Source organism: Lutra lutra, chromosome 12 (assembly GCF_902655055.1).
Source record: "Lutra lutra chromosome 12, mLutLut1.2, whole genome shotgun sequence".
Taxonomy (NCBI): domain Eukaryota; kingdom Metazoa; phylum Chordata; class Mammalia; order Carnivora; family Mustelidae; genus Lutra; species Lutra lutra.
This window is the reverse complement of record NC_062289.1, coordinates 43,909,084-43,931,312: the sequence shown is the minus strand read 5'-3', so window position 1 is coordinate 43,931,312 and position 22,229 is coordinate 43,909,084.

Sequence of the window (22,229 nt, the reverse complement as noted above, 5' to 3'; positions counted from 1 at the left end):
ATGCACAAATACATAACTTCATATAATTTTTACTTAAGTGTTTCAGATCCCTCCAAGCCTGCTCACATGGTGTTGAGAAAAGATCAGTTTGTCCTTTTGGTCCTTAAATAGCTTTTTCTGAAAGACTTAGTTCTTCAGCACCATGGAACCTCAGATAGATGGATTTCCAATTATCTGTTTATAAATGAAATTCTGACCTCGCTGCTGGAAAGGTCATGCCTAGTGTGATCTCTCAGCCATATGGCTGAGAAAATGAAGTGGTAAGTTTATTCTTCTGAGATATATGTTGATGCTTCAGCTAATTAATCTTTTCCAAATTTGTGTCACTGCTATTAGAAGACATGAGAAAGAGAAAATCTATGGTATTTAGTTAATAATATACCAACTTACTTTGAAATGAAGCCAGGTAGATCAGCTGGTAATCTTAATTAGGGGACAGATGAATAAAATCTTATAATTTTGAATTACACAGATTAATCCCTGCTGTTTTCACTTAAACTGGAATACTTCCACAGCAAATTATTGTGTGTATAACTATAGTAGGCATTTGAATAAAAATCCCAATTATATTTTATTGGGGTGTCTGACTCTGCCCTTGTATTTCCTGTTTCTTATGGTCAAGATCACTTTCATCTATACTTAGAGATTTAACCCTGATGCAGGCTTTGGAACCAATGCTGATTCAAAGACCAAGAAGACTGTGAAAGAGTATAATCAGGAAATTTCTGGTTTAGCATCATTACTGTAATGCTCATCTTGGTAGAGAACATGCCTCCTCCCCTTGAATCTGTCACTTTGTCTCTCTTGCCAGATACTAGACCTTTAAGATGTCCAAGGCTTACCTGGATTTGCTGTGACTGTCTGAATTCTTGTAACTATCAGTCCATTCACTATTTGGTGTAAGAATATTGAATCTTGGTCTTAGCACTGACTTGCATCAAATAGAATTTTTGGTTTTGTTTTTCTGGTCTTGGGTTTTTCTTATACACAGATATTTTGGGTTTGATGATTTATCTCCAGGCCTCTATTTCTGAGTGTCTATCCATGTCCTACATAAAATTTTCTTGCACTCAGACTTTGACCGACTTAGTAGGTCTTTTGGAATGCTACCAGTTTTTATAAGTACTATATAAAATTATTGACATCTTAATATAACTCCAGACTTTAAATATCACTCTCTCCTGGTATAGGACTTTATTTAAATATTATATATAAGAAAAGATTTTAAGTCTCAAATTTAGTTTTTAAAAATATTAATATGCATGGAATGGTTAACACAATTTATAACGTAATGCAAATGATGGATAATGAACATAAAGAGTTGATCTAAGAGCTCAAGATCATTATATTCTAAAGTAGACTGTGAGTTGTTAATAGATGGCTATTGCTAAATCATCATGTATGGAAAGTAATCATTTACATAAATAAATCAATTTATTTATTGCTAAATCATCATGTATGGAAAGCCTATGACTAATAGGTGGTTGGAAAAAGAAGTAAAATGTCTAGTATAATTTTCATGGATCCAACATCTTTCAAAGTTCTGTGTTTATTTTTTTTACTAAATGAAAGAGATTACATTTTTCTTTCATACCTGGGTAATGGTATGTTACCTGTTATGAAAAAAAATCACAAAAGTCATATTTTCCACAAAATATTAATTAATATCTTTTGTTCAAAAAAGACGTAATACTATGTGGGAAGCATTCTATAACCTTAATATTGAAATGACTTATGAAGACACATTTATACACATTACGTAGAAATGGAAACACATGTAGGAAAATGTTGGGGGAAATAAAGTTTGCATGGATAGTATACATAAAGCATTAACTTTTCTAACATTTGGTTTTGAACTCATTCTGTTCAAGGGTCAACTGTATATTAAATGTTGAGAGGAAATTTAAAAAGAAGAGAAGCTGGATGAATATATAAATAATGCAATAGTACCAACTATTGCTAGATGATGTCTTTGTGCTCTATAAACAAGGGTATCCTGGTTGTTTGGGCATAGAAGAATGAAGGGAGGTCTGAGTTTTCACAAGGTTTATGGTGATATGTGGACATGCCAATGTCCAAAGGACTAGGATTTAACATTTTTATATTTTGAAGAGTGATTCACATATATCCTTGTAGATACATCATTCATAACATTGCACTAATGTTCTTGATATGGATTCTACTGGTTTGGTAGTTTTTAATTTAATTTATAAAAGTTTTAATTTTGTATTGAGTAAGAGCTATAACAGGAGGTACTCAAAACAGTTTTATAATGTACATACATTGTTTTAAAATAATGATTAATTAATTGTGACTGTGAGAATTTCCTTTTAAATATGGCTGAACTCAAGTTTGATTAGATGACTAGATGCTAGTCATGATAGATGCTAGATGACTCATCTTCAGCTCCATACATGTCTGCTTTGTATTTTATGTATTTTCTAGATTTTGTTTTGTTTTTACTTTTTTTTTATTTTTAAAAGATTTTACTTGTTTGAGAGAGAGAGAGAGAGAGAATTAGAAGGGAGAAGGTCAGAGGGAGAAGCAGACTCCCCATGGATCTGGGAGCCCAATGTGGGACTCGATTCCAGGACTCCAGGACCATGACCTGAGCGGAAGGCAGTCGCTCAACCAACCGAGCCACCCAGGCAGCCCCTGTTTATATTTTTAATTCTATTGGAATGGCCCTCTTTTTCTCTCCATCTCTTGAAACCTTACACATCCTTCAAGGTCCACCCCCAGTGTCATCTATCTTTTTTTTTTTTTAATGTTTAGTGGAATTTTAACCCTTTCTTCTCTGTGCTCTTATGATATCTCTATACCAAAAGGAAAGCACTGTCCATATACTCTCTTGGCTCTATTTATGTGGGTAATAATTTGCCAACTTGTAAGTGCCTTAAGGATAAGGAGCTCCACATTAATAATTACCTCCCCATATGGTTTTTATGTATATTTTGGCACATAGAATTCACTACATAAACATTATTTTGCATCCAGTTCAGATAATTAAATACTTGAAAATTATTAGAATGTTATGAAAAGTAGATATCAAAGTATCAATTTGTAAACAAAAGGTAAAGGTGACTTAATAAATATAAAAATATGTGGTAAAGGAAAAATGTGTACCTTATTCACCATAAGGTAACAATTATTGTTATTAGAGCAAATAATCACTGTATATTGACTATATGTGAGGCATTTGGTAAGCACTTTATTTGCAAAAACCTGTTGAATTTCTCTATCACCCTGATGAGGTAAGAATTATTTTATCTTTATTTTACAGATAAGTGAACTGAGGCACAGTAGGGTTAAGTTCCTCACTCAGGGTCATATACTTACTAAGTAGTAGAGAACCTAGTTTTGGATGCACAGTCAAAGGGATAATTAAAGAAATTATAAAAATACAGATTCTATTTAGACATGGATTTACTTTCAATTGTCAAAGGTGTCAGGCTCTGGAAATTATTTTAAGGACATATTGTGGATCTTGTTAGTGTATCTGGAAGTAGATTACCAGGGAAATCTTTATAGAGAGCTACATTTTTAAGATTATCAATGTTTTATAGCTTTTCTTTTTTTTTAAATAGGCATTTGATGTTTCTACATATTTCCTACTTGACTATTTTAGAAAAATAATTATGACATTTAATTAAAATGAATATGAAAAAGATTTTCCTAGGAAGTAAATTTGAAAGCCCAAAATGCTTAATGCTGTCACACAGTTAGAGGTCATTATTAGTCCCTATCAGCTCATAAATCAGTTCCCTTTGATGGAATTTATAACAACATTATTTCTAGTTAGGTGGAAATCCTGTCTATTCAAATCTAAAACCATATTATAATAATTTGCAGCAAATATATGGAGCTGAAATTTTACAGTGTCTCCCTCCCCAACCCCAGCTCCAACATAGATGACTAACATTTAAAAGACTTGAATTGTGTTAGACACTTCAATTATTAAATGACAAAAATGTTCCAAGAAAGATGATAAAGACCTTATTCATGTTTGACCTGTGACCCAGTTTTGCTCATTTTCAAAAATAATTTGTTTCCATGTTATGTTCAATAAATTGCAGATGACTCATATTCATCAAAATAAGCTTAATTGGCATATAAGAGGGAATCTGGCCAGAACACTTTTGAGATGCTGAAATCAAGGGCAAAAGAAACTTATAGAATGTCCTTCCTATACCAAATCATACACAAATGTATAACTCCACTTATGCTTGAGAAACAGATTAGAGAAAGTTAAGTTCCCAGGGACATATCAATAACTGGCTCATGGACATATTAGGAACAGATAACTGAAGTGTTTGGCTTTGTTGTTAAATTTTTTCACTATAGATTTGTATCTAACTTCAGAGTCATCACAGATGTTTAAGAATATTCCTCAAATTTTAAATAGCTCTGCTTGAATAAAGATCTGGGGCAAGAAAAATGAAATGAAATGAAATATGAATATGAAATATGAAATGAAAGAAAAATGAAACCCCAAGTGAAACCAAGTGAAATCACTTGCCCAATACCACATGGTTAATTATTTAAAATATACAGTAGGACTCAAACTTCCTGATTTTCTAGATAATGCTACTGCTACCTTTATATTCACATATATTACATATATGCCATCCAATCTATAGACAAAACATGAAATTTTATTTGAGTAGTGTAGTGTTAATTTGGGTGAGCCATTTCAGTTTAGGATAACAGAGTGAGTACTTTACTTCTCCACTTTTAGAGTTCACTAAAATTAAAACAACAGAAATAAAACTAAATAAAATAAAGAGAATAATAAGTGAGTGCTATCATGGAATGCCATATTTCTTTCAAAAAAGTTTTGGAAGTTAGAGCATAAGAGAATGTTAATGGAGAAAACATGACAGTGGATATCAGTTCCCAGAATGTTCTAGAGAAACTACAGTAAAAATGAGAACATTCCTGCTGATAAAAGCATGGAAAAAATTTTTGAAATAATTTTAGTAAAGAAACACATAAAAAAATTGAAGTGAAAATAAAGATATTATAGTAGCCCTCTCTTATCCATAGTGGATATATTCGAAGACCCCCAGTGGATGCCTGAAACTGAAGATGATACCAAACTTTCTATATACTAGGTTTTTTCCCTATACATACATACTTATGATAAAGTTTAATTTCTAAATTAGGCACAGTGAGAGATTAACAATACCTACTAATAAATAGAACAATTATAACAATATCCTATAACGAAAGTTATGTGAATGTGGTCTTTCTCTTTCTCAAAAGATCTTATTCACCCTTCTTTATCTTGTGATGATATGAGATAAAAATGACTATATGATGAGATGAAATAGATACTGTTATGTAGTGTTAGGCTATTATTGACCTTCTGGACCCTGGTTGATATTGGGTAACTGGAACCATGGAAAGGAAAACCATGGAGAAAGAGGAGACCACTGTACTTGATGTTCTTTATATAGAAATGTTGATTCCTCTATGTCCCAGGGATTTACCAGGTATCCCAAAACAAATAATTGTTTGGCACTTCATCTAAAAATAATCTGGAGGTTTAAGTCCTCTAGAATGGTAGTTGTGCCCAAAGTAGAGCCCTCCTCATCTGGCACATGAGGGCTGACACAGCTGATAGTTGTCTTCCCAGCCCTCTTACGCTACGTTGAACCCTACTGGTGAGAAGCCATGGAGTCTTTCCAGAGATGTTTGCCATTCAGAGGAAAAGTAAGAATACCTACCATTTTATGTAGTAGCAGAGGGTGCTCATGCTCTCAGTTTTCATTCTTCTATATTGGGGAACCAACAATTACTTGCTTCAGTTTGGGTTTCCTATGAAGCCAAATCTGTGAGAGAGCATCATGCAAGAAGTTTATGAGGATGTGGTTTTGGGATCAACAGCTGCTGGGTGGGGAAAAATAGTATGATTGAATAAAGAGGGAAGTGAGACTGTGATACAGTTATGACGTGGATACAGCTGGCCCTCCAGGGAACTTTAAAGCTGCAATAGTCCTTCTGTCCCAATAGTCCAAAAGTCCAAAATCTTGAAGCAAGGGCTTTGGGGCTTTATGTTCCATTGTTGATTAGACATTGAATGTGAGATGCTTCAGGAAAAACACATGCCCTTTGACTAAATAGAACACCCAGCTGACATAATTAAAGCAGAAGACTGAACTGAGAGTCAGTCAGTTAGCTGACAACCCTCCCAGCAACTGCACAAATAAATGCTTTAATCCTGAAGAGGAAATCTGAATGGCATTCCATGGCATTCTTCATACCACAGATGTGTACAGAAAATGTCAGTATGAAAAAGAAAGACAAAAAATTAAATAAAATGAAAACTACTACCCTGGGAGAGAAAAGAAACAGTTTGTAGATGAGTACAAACAAGTAAATAAACTTCACCATAGTCCAACACACAATTACATCAAAAAAGCTAGAACTGGGTAATTGTCAAAGCTACCTTAGAACAAGAAAGAGTTGTTACAGACTAAAAATTAATAGGAAAGTAACTATAAAAATTCAGTTAAAAGTTATGGAAAGTAAGTTAATCAAATCTTTAACAATGCAGAGCAAAAAACAAGAGGCCAAAAGTAGGTGAATAGGTGAGTAGTCACTATAACAATCAACTAAAAGGAGTACAGAAAGAGAGAGAAAATGGAAGAAAATATCAAGGAAGTAATTAAAGATTTCCTTCAGAGGAAGGATACACTCTTCACACTGAAGGAGCTTTTGATGTTCCAAAAGTCTCTTTAGGGTGGTTCAAGGATTGTAACATTGAACTCATAGAGACATAAAATCCTGGTACACCAAATGTTTAATAGTTATTAATGATGTAAACTATTTATTGGACTTTAGATTCTACAGCAATTTGGGGACAAAGAGCAGAAAGTTTAAATAAAGTTACAGAATGGAAAGTGAATGTTAAAAATCTCAATAATGTAAAAATTAGAGCATAGCTGACTGGGGAGGAATGTGTATGTCCTATCCAATACTAAGGAAGCTTATTACTGTTTCACAGATATTGGCAGAAGACTCAAGTCTTCTGGGTCAGAGACAAAGGACTTATTTCTCACAGCACAGCAAGCAGTATGAGCATCATGTTCGAGTCAGTTTTTCTTTCCTCCCTAGGGCGAAGTAGATGGATCTAGAAGGACGCTGTGTACACATGGGGTTTGCATCACAGGTGACAGACACTGAACTTGATGAATCCACATCTTTTATAGCAAGCATTAAGCAAGCTGCTTTTTACCCCAGAGGGAGACATTATCTCATCCCTCAAGTAGCTCAATGTGAGTACAACTCTGTTAAAGAGCAGTCAGGGCCTTGCCTTTTTAGCACAGCCAACAAAAACGTAGCATGAGAAATGAATGGAAGACTTTCTCTCCCATCAAGGAGTCAAGATACTAATTGAGTTTAAGGAAACAGAAAATAGAAACATAGGACTATCAGTTAAGTTCCAAAAAAAAAATCAACAGAATAACTAGAAATGATAATGTAACTCAAAGAGGAGAGGATGACATCAAATGTAATATCCCAGTATTTCATGATTGCAAATAAGTGTGGTCTAATGTTAACAAATCTGGGAAAAGTAGTACCAGTTTATATTTTAGAGAAATGGAGAGAGCCATCAAAAAGAATTAAAAACATAAATATTGAAAATCGATTGATTTTAAAGTGAGGTTAAAGATGTGGGAGAGAGGATGGTTTTTATCCAGTTTTGTGTACGTTCATACCCATGTATTTGTGTGTGTGTGTACAGACACACATACATACATGTTTGTGTACATAAATGTTTGTGTATGTGTGTGGGGGGGTGCTTTCTTGAATGTTAGACTTGACAATTTTTTTAAAGTAATTATAGAAAATTGGGGCACCTGGGTGGCACAGTGAGTTAAGCCTCTGCCTTAGTTCATGATCTCAGTGTTCTGGGATTGAGCCCCACATTGGGCTCTCTGTTCAGCAGGGAGACTGCTTCCCCGCCCCTCTCTGTCTGGTGCTGTGTCTACTTGTGATCTCTCTCTCTCTCTCTGTCAAATAAATAAATAAAATCCTTTAAAAATAAAATAAAATAAATAATTATAGAAAATAATACCAGAAACATCATCTGCAATTACAAGAGACAAACCAAACTCATCCATAGTCAAAGTCAGAATATTCAAGGTTTTGAAATTAACAGAATAAAAGAGTAGTTTAGAAGAAAGGCAGGTTTCATATTCAGTTACCTGAGACTCTCTACTTCCATTCGAATTAGGAGATAATTTTTAAAAATTATTTTAATAAATGTTTCTTGAGTGTCTATGTGCTAGATAGTGTTCTTGGTGACAGGACTACGAAGTGAATCTTCCTCTGATGGAACTCCCAGGGTAATAAGGAAGAAAGACACATAAACTAATAATTACAATACATCATCTTAAGTTCAAAATCCAATTTTCAAGTTTGACATTTTTTGATGATCATCCATTTGTATTTTAATTTAAACATCATTTTACAATCAGCCTCAAATCACTTTTTCTTCTTTCCGCAAGAAAGAAGTATAAAATGTTCTAACACTAAGTTTGGCTGCAAAGCTTCAGTTATTAGGAACTAGGGTAGAATATTGCTGAAGAGAAAAAAGCCTGCTCATATGTATTTTATTTTTTGTAATCTTAATTGTCTTCTTTCACCTGGACAAATAGAAAGATTAATTCTCAGAGATTCTTAGAGCTCTTCTGGGCTCTATATTATATCAAATTGGAAGTTTTTTTCCTTATTACACTCTTTCTTCCCTGCTGGCATAAAACCCCCTGTCTCAAGTCACTTGTCTGAAGAATGTGCTGTTTGTCTTCCCAATGAAATTGAGAATCCCTTATGTTTATCATTCAGCAAATTAAGAAAATATCTGGGATTTAAAATGCTCATCTGCATAAAAATATGTATGAATATAATTAAGCAAATATTGCCATATTTAATGCATATTTCAACAATTGGAAATAAGGAATCTGATTAAGGAGCAACAATTTTAGGAAATTGTATTACTCTATGATCAGGGTATTATCTATTAGATTACATACTTTAGTAAACATATTTCTGTGTAACTTGTGCATAAGAAATTCTATGTTATTAAGGAGAAGCTAGTGAGGTAGTTTGGTGGTCACATGCATTCTCACTGACTAATCCTTTAAATCAAATAAATCCCCTTATATGGCTACACTAAACGTTTCCAGCAACATCTAGAATTTATACAACTATTCTAATAATAACTGTGGAACATGAAAATATTAAGTTAATATTAATATTAACTTAAATTTTAATTTAATTTAACTTAAATATTAACAAATTTTAAATATTAACTTAATGTTAATAATATTAATATTAATATTAATTTATATTAATATTAACTTAATGTTAATATTAATATAAATTAATATTATATTAATATCCTGCTATAAAAAGGCAGGATATAAATTATATTTATATTATTACTGTGACCATGTAAATAACATATTTAAGCATATAAACAAACACTGAGAGTATATAAAATGAAGGGTTGTGTTACATAAGATTATGATAGGTGACTTTTATTAGATCTACTAAAACTTTCTGTAATGTTATTATATTGCCTTTCTTAATAATATTTAAGTGTTTGTTGTGGAAACATATTTTTGATTTTTGTAAATTGTGTAAATTGTGATTTTTTTAGTGAAGGTCAATTTTTCTCTCTCTCTGTAGTCAGTCAAGTGATGGGAAGTGTATACATTGGAAGATATATTCCTTCTAATATATGGAGAAGAATGCACATGATAGGAATTTTTAGTTTTTTTAGACAGTTCTGCATTTGTGTGGTTAAAAACTTAAAAATTATAAAGTACAACATACTTGAGAGAATTTGTCTTAGGCATATATGTCCCCCAGTGGTCCTCTCTTGCTGCTGTTGTGGCCCTGTGTAGATCCCCTACCATACTGAATCAGAGGTGAATGATGTAGCCAGCAGAACAGAGCGAATGTGATATATGTAACTTCTGAGGTAAGATTATAAAAGGTATTACAGATTTTTGCCTTGGTTTCTTGGATCACGTGTTCTGGGGAAAACCAGTAATCCTACTGCGAAGTCATGCAAGCAACGATGTGGAAGAGCCCTAGTAGACAGGAACGGAGGCTACTGACCAACAGTCTGCATCAAACAGCTCCTGTGAGTGGGCCACCTAGGAAGCAAATCCTATAGTTTCATTCAAGCTTCAGAAGACCGCAGCTCCAACCAATCTCTGATTGCAGTCTTGTGAGAGACATTGAACCAGAAGCTCCCTGCTGAATTCCTGGCCCATGGAAACCGAAAGATTAAAAAGTGATTATTGTTGTTTTAGGTCACTGCATTTTAGGATAATTTGTTTTGCAGCAAAAGATAAATAAAACATAATCCATGATCTTTCTGTTATTTAGAAATATGAAGAGCTCTGTGCCCCCTTCTCGATGCCCCTGAAAGGAGCTACCATAGGTGTGACCGATAAATGTCTTCTGAGGGGCACCTGGGTGGCTCAGTGGGTTAAGCCTCTGCCTTTGGCTCGGGTCATGATCTCAGGGTCCTGGGATGGAGCCCCACATCGGGCTCTCTGCTCGGCAGGGAGCCTGCTTCCCCCTCTCTCTCTGCCTCTCTGCCTACTTGTGGTCTCTGTCTGTCAAATAAATAAAATCTTTACTAAATAAATAAATAAATGTCTTCTGAAATGGAAGTGGCATTGTTAGACACGGTTGGTTTGAACTGGCCTTGGAACGCCCACATGATGATAATCCCTGACTACATGATGTTCTCCTATTGTTCATTCTGGAATTATAGAGAAGTGAAGTCCTAATGTATCAGTATCACAAAAAGGCAGCTCATAAAGAAGTACGCATTTTCTAAATGTTTCGTGATTCAATGAATCAGATACTTTACCACAGCCATTGTGCTTACCCAAACCTTTGGTTTTTTTTCCATATAGATTATGAGAAAATGTATTTTCTTTTTGTCATTTAGAAGCATGGTGCTTCAGAGCTACAGATCAGTCCACAGATGAATATTAAGTACCACTGAGATCACTTAGAAATAAGGTTTCTTTGTTTGAATAAGAGATTCTTTGGGAGAAAGAAAGGATGAGTTAACAATGCCAGCCAAAGATAATGTACTAGACCTATTATTAAAAATGAATAATTGTGAGAAAATACATGATAAAACTAAGGTCTAACAGCTTATGAAATAATGATATTTTAAAGTTATTTATATTAATGTACTCTGGCTGCCTAAAAACTCTAAATATGGGGCAAAGTTTCAAAAGACATTTCAAATCTTGAGTTTGTTCATCTCAGTGCTGTGAATTCACTGAATTCACTGAAGTGAAAAGTTACAGAAAATATAACCTTAGACTAAAAGTGAGAAGACACAGTTTTGTGTATGCCAAGTGGAGAATTAAAAAGGAAGCAAAAAGCTACCTGAACTTCTGTTGTTGACATTCTGTGACTGATGTAAGGAAGGACCTGGGACCTTATTATTTAAGGCCTGTTTGTTAACTTTTCGGAAGCACACTGACAAATCACTGTCTCAGAAATATATTTCCTACTTTGTCTCTGCTATATGCAAATTCGATGTTTTATTTCACACTTGCTTGCTCAGGTATGCTCTGCAGCATTCATCAGTATCTTTCGTATGCCAAAAACCAAAGGAGAAAACCCAACAGCTAAACAACAAGACATTTTGGCACACGAGTCCATATTTGAAAACTACTCAAATACTGATTGCAGCTTTAGGCAGTTCAGCTTTCAACTTCAGAGATTTATATTGCTTATAATCCAACTTCAATCTGTTGCAGTGGCATTGACTGACGTTTCCACGGTCTCCACCATGCATTTCTGATGGGGTAACTAGTATTATAATAATATTTGAATTCCTTGGTCATAATGAATGTGACAACTACTTTGTGAAAATAGAGCATTCCTGCAGTTTAAACCAACATCCCTGCTCATGTTGATTTAGATACACTCTCCCTATGGACTGGTCTAAAGAATCGAGAAAGTGGGTATTGGGATTCTTGAAAAATGCCCGATAAGTTCTGGTTTTCAACAATTGCAAAGCTTCAGATGAGAAGCCTCTGAAATGACAAAGCAGCCTTGGGTTCCCAGGTATCCTCGCCATGACAGAGCTTTGTTTTCTCATCTGTGTCATGTTGTCGGGTCACTCAAGCAGCATTGTTGCCTGTGTTCCAGCATTTTTGACTTCTCCATGAATACTGCTCCTCCGGGGTTTACCTGCATTCTTTCACTTCATAAGGGTCATACTCCAGATCTCAATTTGAGCCAGGCCAGTCAGCATCTTTTTTTTTTTTTTTAATATATAATTTTATTTTAAAGATTATTTATTCATTTGACAGACAGAAATCACAAGTAGGCAGAGAAGCAAGCAGAGGAGGGGTGGGGAAGCAGGCTTCCAGCTGAGCAGAGAGCCCGATGCGGGACTCGACCCCAGGACCCTGAGATCATGACCTGAGCCGAAAGCAGAGGCTTTACCCACTGAGCCACCCAGGCGCCCCACCAGTCAGCATCTTCAATAGACATCACATCACCCACTCTGTCCTTTGGCATCCCACCCTGCCACTACCACTAGAGATGCCCCAAACAGTCCCATTTCCTCTTTTTCTTTCAGCCAGTCTTAAGCAAACCGACATCTGGTATACCTGTCCTCTGTTTCATCAAATATTCTAAAATATGTCTGAATCTAAGTTTATATTCTAGTGAACACTTAAACTCACTTAAGCTTATAGAATTGAAAAGAAACTTCAATGTTAGAAGCTTTTGTATTCTTTTTATTTTACTAGCATGTGGTCAGTTGGAAGTTATTTTCTGCAACTTGTATTTGACATCATAGAGGTGAGTTAGAGACAAGACAAACTTCACTGTTCTTGATCTTGTTAAATAAATAATGCCCAATAAAGTAAATAAGGGGCAGAGACCCCATATAATCGCAGGCAACCTGTAACCCTGAAGGTATATGTGGAAGGGCATAAGAATGATGAAAGTCTTCCATTCCCAACACTGCTGTAATATTGTGAATTAACTTCTAGACTCTTGGAAGTAGAAGAATTTTGTCATCTAGGGAAATCTTATGTAATAGATAAAGAAAATAAGGCCTGGAGGAGCTATTGTATTCCTTAAATCAGAATTCAATTTTTCTCTCTTCTATAAGCTGTGTTACAGTTTTATATTTTTATTTTAATTCGAGTATAATTAGCACACAGTTTTATGTTACTTTCAATTGTATACAATATACTGATTCAACAATTCTATTCATTTTTCAGTGCTCATCAGGATAAGTGTACCTCTTAATCCCCTTGGTCATTTCCCACCTCCCTCCCTTCTGGCAACCATCAATTTGTTTTCTGTTTAAGAGGTTTCTTTGTTTGTTTGTTTTTTGGTCTCCTTTTCTAAATTGTTTGCTTACTTTGTTCCTTAACTACCACATATGACTTATTTCACTTAGCATTATACTCTCTAGGTCCATCCATGTTGTTTCAAATAACAAGACTTTATTCTTTCTTATGGCTGAATAATATTCCTCTCTCTCTCTCTCTCTCTCTATATATATATATATATATATATGCCACATCTATATATACTACATCTTCTTTATCCATTCATCTATCAATGGACAGCTGGGTTGCTTCCATAGTTTGGCTCCTGTAAATAATTTATGTTGATAATTTCTGAGTGTTCTCCATACATTCAGTATCCTACTTTTTGAGAGCATTACACTTGGGTTTTAACTCTGTTATTATATGTATAGTAGGAAATTATTGTTTAGTATGCAGTTTGAGCTGTTGTAACACAGAGATAAAAATATAGAGAGAGGTTTTATTTTTTCTCACATAAGTTAACCATCTAGAGCTGAGAATTTCTGCTTCACCAGGTTCTTTAGATTCCCAATTTTCTTTCATCAATCATTCTACCATTCTCTGGGGTACTGATTAAAAGAGGATCATGCCAAGTCCATGTTCCAGTTTTTATAAAAGAAGGAAAAGAAATAGGGTGGATAAGCAATTCCTTTTCCATAGGCAATAAGGAAGCTGTACACATTATTTCCTTAAAATTTCATTGGTTAGAAGCAAAATACATAGTCACAAACAACTTCAAAAAAAGATAGTATATTCAGGAGTGGGCTGGGTCTTCAGGAAACATACCTAAATTATGTTACCATGAAGAAGAGACACCATCAGGAGAAATGAGCTATCTCATAACATTTATATCAAAATGGATACTTTGGCTAAGACTCTAAGATTATAGATAACTTTGTTATCTATGATTCAGGAATTGTGAAATATACACAATCTATATACCCAAAACTGTTTGGAAGCCTCCCTAAGTTCTCAATCGTATCACTGGTATAAGAGTTTATGTGTTAGGAATTAAATAAGGATTTGTCAGGACAATTTCTTTTAAGACACTTGAGCTGTGAAATCCTAAGAAAAAGGTTATGCATTTGTTGCTAACCCCTGATTCCAATACTTGTGAAATGGACTTTAGGAGACTACAGAGCTTCACACTTCTGTATTATTTTAGGAACATTGTAGACTTCCACCTAAAGTTTGCTTTGCATAGTTGAGTTTGTTGAGAAGAAAGTGTTTTCTAGAGACTAAAGGTGATTCACACCTGAAAAAAAGCCCAGGTGTTACTGTTGTATGTTCTGTGCAACAGGGTTGCCTAGGAAGACTAAAAGACTTGAGCTGAGAGAAGCTGAAGGTAAGCCAGGTTAAGAGGGGCTGAGTAAGAAATAGGTAATCACTCAGAGCACAGCTGCCTTCATCTAAGTCAAAGAGATGGCAAAATTCCATGCATCCACCCCACAGATCCGGAGAAAACAATGCTGATCAAGCAAACCTGAGTTTACTAAACTAATAGGAGCAAGAGAGACCATCTTGACAGAGTCTTAATATTGTCCACCCAAAAGGAAAGGTGGAAAGTATAGTGTGGGACTGGGTGATTTTAAGGCAACAGCTACCTGAGATTGGGCAGATATAACAGCTTTCGATTGGAGACCAAAGCAAAAGGAGGAGATGTAACATCCTTGGGTTGGAGGAGCAGAGCAAATCTTGATGTGTACACTGCATATTGGAATAGTCTTGCTGTTACCTAGATAAGTAATCTGTTTTCATTGGTTTATCTTTTGGAGAACAGGTACCATTTGAAATAATAGTTAAAAAAAGTTTTCCTTGTGAATTTTTTTTACATAGGGACTGACAGTTTATTTCAGCCCTCAGAAACTGCATGTGAAAGGCAGAAAAGGGGTTAAACACAAAGAACCCACTGAATACTCACAAAAGAAAGAGTATATTTGAAAACATTTTACCAAATTCTGAGGGCAGGGATGGTAGATTACATAAAAGTATCCCTAAGATGTGGTATATATACAGTGGAATATTACTCAGTCATCAAAAAATATAAAATCTTACCATTTGCAATGATGTGGATGGAACTAGAAGGTATTATGCTAAGTGAAATAAGTCAATAAGAGAAAGACAATTATCATATGATTTCACTCATACTGGAATTTAAGAAACAAAACCCAGGGCATAAGGGAAGGGAGGAAAAAATAAAACAAGATGAAATCAGAGAGGGAGACAAACCATGAGACTTTTAATCATAGGAAACAAACTGAGGGTTGCTGGAGGGGTGGGGGTGGGGGATGGGGTCACTGGGTGATGGGCATTAAGGAGGGCATGTGACGTAATGAGCACTGGATGTTATATAAGGCTGATGAATCACTGAATTCTACTTCTGAAACTAATGATACTCTATATGTTAATTGAATTTAAATTTAAAAAATGGAAAAAAGTATCCCTTATAGATTTGCTAAGGAAGGTGAAGTCAAGCAAAAGTTAGGAAAGTCCATAACTATGCCTTCATCATCAGCTGCAGGTTTCCTGATTATCACAGACACACATTTGGCGTGTAAAATTTTAATACTAAATGAATTTTAGTAGTTTTGACTATTAAGCAGAACTAGTCAGAAGAACAACTTTGATAGGAATATTGAGAGACAAAACAAACAAAGTAATAATGCCCCTGCCCCAAAATTCAGAAAACATGAGGAGAGAGAGAGAGAGAAAGAGAGAACAAGTGCTTTTGATTTCACCCAGGATATCTGATTTTTAATGCATGGAATGGTTATGTATGGCTCTAATGTGATTAAGATTTTTGTTTTGATGTGTCTTCTTTCCTAGATCCTTGAGCCATCACGTCTTGCATACCGTACCTTTATATGTAGAGAAAAGATGAGTTAAGTGTGAACAGTAAGGAGACTTGTTGAATAGTTTTCACTTGGCCATGTAAGGTAATTGTCAGTGTCTCTTTTTTCCTTTGCTGCCTCCCTGAGATTCTGTCCATATTCTCTACAGCTCATGGAGCTTCTCTAAATTAGAGTATTAATTCCAGTTTGGTGAATCCTAGGAAAATCTGTGTTTACAACCCAATCTAAATCTAACTTAGGGTTTTTAATGATAAAAGAAAATAATTTTTAATGTATTGCCCTCAATGTTGCCAAATCACACTCACAGGTTGACATATGAGTGATATATAATGATTGATCTACTTTTTTTAAACTTAATAATGCTTTCTCCATGGTGACTATTTGAGAACCATATTGATATATCAGCCAAATCTGGAAATATCTGTCAACTTAATATGTTCCAAATTGAAGAAAGTTTTTAAATAGAAAAGAAACTGGAATCCAGAAACAAAGATTACTTTGCTCATCAATGATGCTGTGTACAACTCTGGGAAAACTTATTTTCTATGGTTTACTTTCTACAGTTATAATATGAAGAATAATTATTTCTTATCAGTTAAAAAATTTAACCCTGTAGGGAAAGATGACCTTCTTAATGTTGTGGTTTCTGTTTATTTGTTTGTTTAATATCCCAGGAGAAACACCTGGGGTTTGGGGCTTCTTTTCTTCTCCCATTTTAATAAATTTTCTTCAGAAATGATCTATATATTTCATGCTCTGCATCTCTTACCATTACAGAAAATGGGAAAGAGCATGGTAAGGAAGGACTAGCTTGAGAAACTATCAAATATTTGTTCTTGATTTCTAATATACGTTTATTAGAACTAATGTCCTGTTCTTTTTGATCTTCCATGATTAAATTGATCATTGAACTGGGAGATAATTTTTAATCCATGTGTGTTTTTGTTTCCCCAAACATTAAGTATGGGATTGTGCCTTTTGATTGGACTGAATGGTAAAAGATGTTTATAATACTAAGAGGGGCACTTAGGAAAGAACAAACACTATCCCCCTATATTATCCAAATTTAACTTTGTTGTAATGTTTTCAGGAAATGGGCAGAATACAGAATATAAGTATAGAATGTAAGAATAAAGAATGTAAGTAATGCTATCAGGTAAAAGGGAGTTTGAATTCAGCTCAGCCACTTATTATGTGAGTTTAAACCTCTGTGTTCTCCATCTGTACATTTGCGATAATAAGGCTTACCTCATGGTCTTGTGAAAATTAAATGAGAGAATGAATGTGAAGGAGCGTTGTTCGCTCTGAGCTCATGGGAGGTACACAGCAAATGATCCTTCCCTTTCTTTCCTTCCTTACCAGAATAATTGATTTTCCTTTCAGTTGACTAATCGGTCTAATTGAAACAGTTTAATTATAGGATTTATAATTTTACATACTCCTGATTATTTATTTTACCTCTCTTTTCCCCCTAGTAATTTGTCACTCAAAATAGTTTATAATTCCTTGTTAAACTTTGGCATAATTAAAAAGTGTAAATTACTTCAGGTGCTTTTGTAAAGTATGGTGTGTGTAAGTGTGGTATGCATGCATTTTAGATTAGTTCTTATATTCAAGCCAGAGGCAGGTAACCTTGTTGCAGAGGAGAGGAAAGAAAAGATTGCTTCCAGAAAGACTGCTGTTTGTATCCTCCAGCACATGCATGATTATTCAACATGATGGCAAATAGGGATGAGATCTTTCAGTCAGCTTCTGTGTGCACTGCATCTGGTTAATATAAAATATGAGAAACTTAACTTATATGTGGTGCCAAAACACAAACAAACAAAGAAAACGGTATCGTATTACATCCTCTATTTCAAATTTAAGAAATTTAATTTTAAGGGACATATTTCTTTTCCTGCTTCAAAGCCTATATAAGTTCCTTATAGGCTAGTTTGAGAAATAGCTAGTCATTCTCTTTTCACATGAACAACTGAGAAGGGTCTTGATGGGCCCTGGGGGCCAGCAGTTGAGAGCACTGTGGCTTGGCCTGGCCTGGCACTCTTCTTCCCTCTCAAGTAGAGCTGGTCTACAGCTTTAGTATCTCTAGAAATGTTATTTGTGGACTGAGCGACCCCAGAGATGGTTTTTCACATTGTGAGGTGGCTGGCTAAAACTGCATTTATAAATTACAAAACACATGTTAAAAGGCATTGTTTCATGTAGTTATATAATAGTTGTATATCTATATGCAGATTATAAATATGCTTTGTATCAGACATACTTTTTCTTATTTTTCCCCTTAAGTCAACTGAAATCACTGGACATTATCTCTGAAACAACACAAGAAACCTCTGAAACATGGAGAAAAGAAGGCAAGCTGCCTTGAAAACTCAGAATCCAAGGAACAAAATGGTGATGAGTTCTCATATATTTAAACCTGGACTTGAAGAAGCTGGCAACCCGGAGAGCCAAGGGCACAGACCAAAAGAAAACCCCAATGTAAGCCTAATCTCTCTAGCCAAAGGACCAGGATAAAGGCAGCCTTATAAAATAGAATGTTTCTTAACAGCAACCTCGCTACTCTTGCCAAATACTACAGAAAACCAGGCCCTTCTCCTCCTATCCCCCAGAAAAGATTGAGCTTCAGCTTCCACCCTTGCCAGACCACAATGAAGCACCTAAAGCCTTTTGCGGGAGTAGTGGCAGAAAAGACGGGGTGGGAAGGCTGGATTTGCATCCCCACCAGGATGGAATGGTCCTCCAGTCTCCCTCAGTGTCAGTGGAAACCACGTGGGAAATATGGACTTCCATCCCCACCCAACAATAAGGAGAGGCTGCCCCCTTGGGGATCTACAAAGACAAATAGGGAGCATATATTATATACACACTTAGCAGTAACAAGGTGGTGCCCCTTCCCCCCCTTGTCATATTCTGCCAGAGTAATGTTAGAACAATGCAGCTGAAAGTGAAGGTTTAAAGAAGACCCAGAATATAAAGACCAGAATACAAAAATGCCCATGTCTCAGTTGAAAATCACTCATCTTAACAAGAACCAGGAAAATCCCAAATTGCATGAAAAAGTATAATCAATAGATGCTAACACTGAGATGGCTGAGATGTTAGAATTATCTGAGATTTTAAAACAGTAATCATAAAAATGCTTCAATGAGCCCATGTTTAAAACAAATATGAAAACTGAAAGCCTCAGCAAATTAAGAAAAGATGTAAAGAATAACCAAATGAAAATTTTACAACTGAAAACATAATCAAAATAAAAACTCACTGGGCGGGTTCAAAGCAAAATGGAGGAAATGGGGAGGGAATCAGTTAGCTTGAAGACAGAACATAGAAAGTGTCCAATATAAACAACACAAAGAAAAAAATGAAGATAAAGAAACAGAGTCCCAGGGGCCTATGGAAGTATGATAAAAGACTTAAAAATTATTTTTGTGACATTTTAAAGAGAGAAGAAAGAAGGTGGAGGATAAAAAGTATTCAGAGAAATAATGGCTGAAATTTCCTAAATTTGACACAATATGTAAACATATAGAATTTAGAAGCTGAATGAAACCCAAACAGAAAGAACCCAAAGAAATCTACACCAAAGATATATGACAGTAATACTTCCAAAAAGTAAAAACAATGCAAAAAATTTTAAAAGCAGTGAGAGAGAAATGACACCTCATATATGGGTGAAAAACAATTAGAATATGAACTTATTTCTCATCAGGAACCATAGAACCTGGAAGGAGTGATAAGCAGCATTTATCTAAAGTTGAAAGAAAAAAATCTATCTACTTCAAATTCTATATTCAGTGAAAATATTGTTTAGCATTAAAGGGGAAATAAAGATTCTCAGATGAAAGAAAGCCAAAAGAATTTGTTACCAGCAGATGTGCTCTGAAAGGTTGGCTAAGGATCTAGACAGAAAAGAAATGATAAAAGAAGAAAGCTCGAACATCAGAAAGGAAAAAAAAAAAAAAAGCATGATAATCAAAAATTGGGTAAATACAATAGACTTCCCTTTCTTAAGTTTCTAAATTATGATTCATGAATGAATAAAGATTTATAATACTTTCTGATGTAGCCCTAAGTGCATGTAGAGGAATTATTTAAGGCAATTGTATTGTAAACAGGAAGGTAAATGGACATAAAGGGAGACACCATATCACTTGAATTGATAAAGGACACCAGTAGATGATGAATTATGTAAATATATAATGGATTACCTAGAACAATCACTAAAAGAGCTATATAAAGAGATTCAATAAAAAACACTATATCAAAATGGAATCCTCAAACATGATCCAGTAACCCACAGGAAAGTTAAAAAAAAAGAAACATAAAAAATGGAACAAACAGAAAACAAAAATAAAATGACAGACTTTACCCCAACTCAATAATAATTATGTCATATGTAAATTATATTATATATAAATAAGTATATTAAATGTAAAAGCTTTGAATACTCCTATTAAAAGAAATTGATAGAGTGAATTAAAAACATGACAGAACTATATGCTGTCTAAAAAACTTCCTTCAATATAATCATATAATAGTTGAAAAGCAAAAAGAAAGAAAAAACATACCATGAAAACAATAAAAAAAAAATCAGGAGTGGCTATATAAATATAAGTGCCAGAGTCGGAGAAAGACATTATAAATTGACAAAAGGGTCAATTCATTGAGAAAGTATAGCAATCCTAAGTGTGGGTTTACCAAGCAAGAGACATCAACTTGTTTGTTGCTAATTCTGATAAAACAAAGGGAAGAAATTAACAAATCTACAACTCTAGTTTTGTGAATAAAAGTGATAGAAATGATGATATTGAAAGAATAAACAGACAAATGCACCATTATATTGACTCCAACATTTCCTTATCAACGGTTAACTGTTCCAGTTAACTGGAACAAAGAGAAAACCAACAAGGTTATAAAATAACTGAACAACACTATCAAATGAAAGAATCTAATCACATTTATAGGACACTTAACCTAAGAAAAGTACAACACACATTTTTTTCAAGTGCCTACGTAACATACACCAAAATACAGACGTTCCTTGACTTCCCAATAAACGTATTGTAAGTTGAAAACATTAAGTCAAAAATGCATTTCATACACTTAATTTACCAAACATCAGAGCTTAGTTTCACTTACTTTAAATGTGCTCAGAACACTTACATTAGCCTACAGTTGAGCAAAATTATCTCAATTAACACAAAATTAACACAAGCCTGTTTTATAATAAAGTGTTGACTATCTCATGTAATTTGCTGAATATTATACTGGAAGTGAAAAATTGAATGGTTCTAAGTGTATTCGTTTATTCTCCTGATCACGTAGCTAACTAGGAGCCATGGCTCCTTGCCCAGCATTATGAGAGTATCCTACCTCCTATCACTAGCCTGGGGAAAAAAAATCAGAATTCAAAATTTGAAGTAGATTTCTACTGGTACATATCAGTTTGGTACATCATAACTGAAAAATCATAAGTCAAACCATCATAAATCAGGGACCGCCCATAGGCCACAACCCTGGCCATCAACAAACCTCAACAAATTTTGAAGAACTGAAAGTTTACAGAATATGTTCTCTAAACACAATGGAATCAGACTAGAGATCATCAACAGAATAAAAGAAAACATTTGGAATCTACGCAACACATTTTGATAGTCAGTGGTTCTAAGAGAAAATCTCAAGGAGCTATTTAAATATTAAACTAAATAAAAATGAAAATACAAAATATCAAAATTTGTGGAATACCACTAAAGCAATGCTGAAGGAGAAGTTTATAGCACTAAATGCATTCCCTAAAAAGAGAAAAAGTCTTAAATTAATAAAAGGATTACTACTTTAAGAACCTAGAAAAAAAGCATAAACTGAACTCAAAACAATCAGAAGGAAAGACATAATAAAGACAACAGAAATCAACCAAACTTAAAACAGAAAAATTAATAATCTATAAAACAAATAACTATTTCCTTAAAAAGAGGAATAGAGAAAC